General features: G+C 48.3%; 1 pseudogene; it reads left to right on the top strand.

Moving 5' to 3' along the window:
* The first annotated feature begins 970 nt into the window (after nucleotides 1-970).
* LOC101535628 (terminal nucleotidyltransferase 4A-like) lies at nucleotides 971-1835 on the top strand (annotated as a pseudogene).
* Nucleotides 1836-6034: the final 4199 nt, after the last annotated feature.

Here is a 6034-nt window from a genome sequence, read left to right as displayed (position 1 = left end):
AACCTAATCTGGGAACTTGCTTATTCCTTCTTTCAGCTCTACCTGCCTCTTTTTCTTCATTATTTTCTCCTACCCATCCTCAATTCTCCTTTCCTTTGTTCTCACCCTCTCCTTTTGCTACAAAGAATGTAGATATAGTATAAGGATGTGTCTGTCACCAAACTCTAAGCACCAGACAAGTGAATTTGGCTCCCACTCATCCTTTAACTACCATCCCTGGGCTAATTTCTGCTAATGTGGTCCCGCTGTGGAAGACACTGCTGTTTTCTTTCTTGCTTTCTTTTCCTTCCCTTGTTCATTTCTTTTCTCCCCCAACCTTTTGTCTCCTTCCTTCATTTTTAATGCTTCACATCCTTAAAAAGAACCTTGACCAATGCAAAAGTTATGAAACTTCCAAAGTCTCCATTAGCACCCCCAACCCTGTTCCCTCCTCACCCCTCACTGGAGCAGAGATGGTGGTCCTCCCCTTCCCCTATTCTCTGACTGAGGCAGCCTGTGGTGCCCTGTGGTGCCATGTGGTGCCCTGCTTGACTCTCAGCCCCATTGCTCATCCCTCTCTGATGACCTCTCCTGCGCCAGAATGAAATGTCTCCGCTCAGCTTCACTTGAAGCGGAGCCTGGAGATGCCTGCAACCAGATGTGTGCCAAATGCCTGAGTGGCAGCCATGGCCTTATGGAAGTTAGAGTAAGCAGGAACCTGAGCACCTGCACTGGTCAGAGGGCCTATTCTGTCCCCATGGCCACACACAAAGTGTGAGCAGTGCTGGGGATGCGGGCTGGTGTGTGGATGGCTCTACACATAGCATGGATCCAGCACAGCTGAAAGGGTGGGCCAATTTCCTGTAGATATAGATCTGGCAGACTTCACAGGGCATGGGCCATGGTGGCTCTGGCTTCATGTCCTACTTCTGCCTCAATTTGTGGCACTGAGCACACTGGCAGGCACAGCAGTGCCTTGCTCATTTTGCCAATGGTGTTCGAAGGAGATCCTGTATGCACTGGCTCCCTGCTGAAGCATCAGTTCCACCAGGGGCATCTAAAAACAGAAGAATAAGGCCAGCACCTAGGGGCTCAACTACTTGTTGTGTGCTAGCCTCCCAGGGCTCCGCCAGCTGAATGAAGAGGGCACCCTGGGTATTGATCACCATGGAAGAGTTTCAGGACACAGGGATTGCATGAGGAAATCATTGCTTGTCATAACACCATGTCCCATTGTTCTGAAGAAGCAGCCAAGAGAAAGGAGATGATGAAATGGATGGTGAACCTGATGGTTGATGTGCAGATATTTGGTGGTGTTAGCACAAGTACATAGACCGGATTGTTTGGAAAGTGGGCATGTCCTTGTTTGCAGCTGTTGGAGCAGTCATTCGCAAAGCACAACATGGTGGAGACATGCTCCATCAAGGTCCTTTAGAAAACCACAATATTGATAATTAAACTTACAGTTCATGTGGGTGAAGTTCAAGTGGATAGCAGCTTTAAGATAGATGGGCAGCAGAGGCCATCAAGGACTGCATGAAAAAATATTAATTGCAGCTTTAATTGGTTTTAGTATTGAAACAGTTCCTGCTTCAGAGGGACCTGAATGAGTTTTGACAGGAGTCAGCTCATACAGCCTCATTCTGGTGGCCATTGGCTTTCTCCAGCTGCATCCACGAATTAATGCCCAGAGACCTAATGAGAGCCTGGGGATTCTTCTCGTAGAATTTTTTAAATTATATGGAAGAAACCTCAATTACTTGAAAATTAGTGTTAGGATAAAAGAAGGAGATGCCTGTATCAACAAGATCTTGAAAGCCACAATCCATGGGTGCAAGTTCTGCTGTTGGAAATAATATTGGTAGGAACTCCTACAGCTCATACAGGTGAAGTGAAGTGTTAAATTCACCTGCATTGTGCTTTGTAATTTTTTCTTCCGGGTACCTGGGGAGGGAAGGGGTCTAAAAAGGCAGTCTTGTGGGAAACTGACGAAAGTTTTATTTCCACGGTTTCTGTTTTCATATGTCAGGCAAAGCAACACTTCAAACTTAGTTCAAACAGGTTAAACTTCTGCAAAACATTAGTTACCATATCAGGTTAAATTACGTTAGGCTATGCCACTAGGATTAATCAAAATTGTTCAAATTCAGAATTCTGTCACAAGAATTAATTGGTTAGTCATTTGCATGTCTCATATGGGCAGGGAGTTCCAGGAAAGTTAACACAGGTATTCTGATCTGGGGTATAGTTTTGTTCTAAGCTAATTTGTTAACTTGAGTACCGATGCTTATTGGGAAAGCATGAAAGCACCTCCAAGGTGTCACTGGGGGAAAAAGTTACTCTGGGCAAGGAGGCCTTCTGTCTCCTTCCTGGAGTCTCTGCCCTCCCAGCTGACCTGTAATTCCACAGTTCTCGCTCATGCCAAGTCACCACTTATGAGATCTCACCCCTACCTATTTAGAAAGTATTTTAGGAAGGATCATGAGTCACTAAGGAAGTGATCGTCTACCACAGGTGGGTCAAGGCCCAGAACTGGAAGCAAGGTCACCCTCCACACAGGTGCCCGACTCTAACCCCAGCTTCTCTCTTCAACTCCTCTGCACCTTTTATGTTGTCACTCTCTGGAAACAACATTGACTCAGACATGCTACCTTTTACCACATCTAGTGCTTATCAAATTAACCAGTCTAGTTGATGCCTCATAGCAAACCTCAGTCCATGTCTTCCAGAATGATGATCATGGTAACCAAACATCAGACCAGGTTCATCATACCTTTGCTGACTCTTGTGGTGGCTGCAGTTCCTTGTAGACAAGCTGCTGGCAAAGGGACTACCTCACTGAATGTCCATCATTCATCATCCATGGCCATCTCCTCCACCCTGTAGTCCAGTGTCCATCTGTATTGTAAGTGGTATAACAGCATGACATTATCCATGAAAGGCTCTCATGGCTATTTGGAAGCTGTGGGCAGCAGCGGCAGGGGGTCCCCTGTGGGCAACTGGGGACACACCAGTACATCTGGAGGAAGAAACACACACACACACACACACACACACACACACACACACAAATGATAGCCTGCCAATGAGCCTGAGCAGACAGTGGCTCTGTTACACCCTGTACCCTAGCCTGCCCAATGGCCTTGGTGCCGATGGGGACCCAGAGCAGTGCCAGCAGGTGAGCCTGTGGCTGGGCCCACAACCATCACTGTTCATGTCTGTCTGTGTGATGGTGGTGTTGGATCCCAAGAACATGTACTCACCTGTGAAACCTTACAAGCATGGACGGTATCTACTCTCATGTTTGGTTTGAAACTTTGGAACTCTTTTTCTATATAAATGTTGAAAATTACACTTTGTGTAATAACAGATTTTAAATTTAATTTCATATTTTCACTTTATATTTAAGAAAGTGGTTTTTTTTTCCTTTAAAAAACTCGAGCTCAGATCCTTTGCCAAGTTGCATTTTCTAAGATGGGTTCGTTGTGTCAGCTGTAGTCAAATGGGCATTGTCAGAATTTCTTGGAGACTTCAGTTTCATGACTTTACTTTTGGTCAGACATGAAGCTAACTGCCTGAAGGCTTCAGCCCCAGAGCTTGGGACAGGGTGTCCAGCTCTCATCCTGTTCTGACTGCAGTTCTAGCATTTTGATTTTATTCTTTCAACCTTGACAGAAAATTCAGCATTGAAAGTGCCAGAAGTATAATTTTTTTTAAGATTTATTTATTTTTATTGAAAAGTCAGATACAGCAATCCAGTCAAACTATAATCCCAAGAGGTACAAATGGTCATTACCCTGAAGTCCATCCGTTAAGCTGAAGACCTATCCATTATTGTCAGGTCTTACCTCTCCCGGAACTCTCGAAACTACACACATCAGAAATACAAAGCATTTTAGCATTAATATCGTCACTATCCTGCCCAAGCAGTGAACAGAGGATGAGGACTACAGACAAACAGGGCCCATGCTTACGTGCTGTCCTCAAAGACTGTGGGAAGCCAGAGCAAGCAGGTAGTAGGGAGTGCCAGAGTGTTGAGCCCCTCCCTATCATGAGCCTTTATAGGGGATTGTGAGGGGGGGTGGTTATACAACCATGCAATACTGCTCCCTCTCAGGTTCCAGGAGGTAATAGCTGAGCATCACAGCTGGGCAGAAGGGAACACCTAGGTGGTGATGGGGGAGTGGCTTCCAAGTTTGAGAAGCTGACCACTTGATGACTAGGGACCTTTCAAGTCTCCTCTAATTGGTTGGCTCTGTCTAGGCTTGGCTGTGTCTATGGTGTGTGGTGGCCCACTTCGGGGGAATCCACTGTCTCAATTCTAGGGACTGAAACTTAGGCCTACTCTGTCTTGAGGCCTGCTCAAGGCCTGTCATGACTTTACCTTGGTTCTCCTTACAGCAAGCGAAGCTCTCATTACAGCAGCCAGAATTAGTGGTTAGCTTAGCCACTGATCAGTCAGCATAACTTTAACATCACTTATCCCATATTTTAATTGCCATTAGTTATCCAACTCTTTGCTAACTGCTATCTCTTAATGCTTACATATGTGCTTTAGTTACCTTATTACTAGTTACTCTTTTAATGCTATCCCTAATGTTTTCTGCTAACACTTGCATACTTTTGCCATTAACTTGATTTTCTTTTTTGCCAGACATTCGTTTATTTAACTATTTGTTAATATTACACCCCAATGCAATTCCTTATTAGTATCATCCTAGTACTATTTATCTATTGCTTAGCACACTAATTTCATAATTCATCTATCAGCACACTTAAGTACTACTTAGCTCTTATTTTAGTTCCTCAGTCTCACACGGGAAATTAAACACAGTAAGCAAATTGTATACATAGTTGTCAAGTTTTAAGAACTATCAATTTACATTAATAGAACTTTTATGTATGTAGGTAATCCAACAGAAACCAAAACCAAAAATGCGATACTCAAGCAAGTTGCTATGTACTAATAAGAAACAGATATGGAACAATATTAAAATACAAAATACAGACCAGGAAATTAACACCCGTAAGATAAATGAGACTGAAAAAATAAATGTATACTGTATTTTCAGATGTTCTTCAGTTCTGTATTTTATAAAGCCAGCCGGGGAGCGCAGAGACTGGCGTCACAGCGCTCTGGATGAAGCCTAAGCGGTGCGGAGTCCGGAGGGCACAGCCCGCCGTCAGCAGTCCGGGGCGAGCCCGCAGCCTCCTCGGGGCCGCCATCTCGGCCCTTCCCTCCGCCAGGCCGTCCGCGAGCCTCACGACGAAGATGGCGACGGCACCCGGCGAACACCCGGGTGAAGGTGCCAGCCCACGAGGCCCGCAGACCTCCGCCCCCGGCTCCCGAGTCCTTAGGGACGGACGCTCGAGGCTGTTCTCACCCGGCAGTGGGCAGTGGACAGTGGCCTGCCGAGGGACAGGCGGTGGGGGAGAGACGTGACGCGCGCAGCCGCAGGCCCTGCCGGAAGCGAGCGGGTGGGAAGGGGTGGGAGAAGTGATGTAGCCGAGCGCTGGGGCCGAGGGCGGAGCTGCCGTCGCTCCAAGGCACGGCTATTCCCAGAAGGCTAGGCTGAGGCCGCCTCCCCGCCTCTCCCTGCCTCCGCCCTGTGCCAGCCCGGCTCTCCCCGGCTCTTCCCGCCCCTCTCCCTGGCTCTCCCCGCCTCTCCCCGCCTCTCCCCCCTCTCTCCCCGCCCCTCTCCCCTTCCTCTCCGGCAATCCCCACCTCTCTCCGCCTCTCCCTTCCCCTCTCCCCGCCCCTCCAGCCGCACAGGCCTAGCGTCACCCCGTCCGTCCTCCTTCCCAGGCCCACCCGCCCGCCCTGCGCAGGCCCACAGCTGCTCATCTTGCTGTGCATTTCCCGCAGCAAACCGAGAGAGGAAATCCACCCGCCTGGTGGATGCTGGCCTGTCCGCTCCAGCACTGTCCGTTCTCACAGCGACCCTGAGCGGCCCTGGCAGCACTCGGGGCCTCAGGCTGCCTCGGCGCTGCAGCGTCTTCCCTGGGGGCTGGGGGCCTCGCGTCTCCCAGGCCGCCTCGGCGCTGCGGCGTCTTC

This window comes from Ochotona princeps, chromosome 3 (genome assembly GCF_030435755.1).
Source record: "Ochotona princeps isolate mOchPri1 chromosome 3, mOchPri1.hap1, whole genome shotgun sequence".
Classification (NCBI taxonomy): Eukaryota; Metazoa; Chordata; class Mammalia; order Lagomorpha; family Ochotonidae; genus Ochotona; species Ochotona princeps.
Note: the sequence above shows the minus strand (reverse complement) of the source record. Positions and strands in the feature narration are given on the sequence as shown.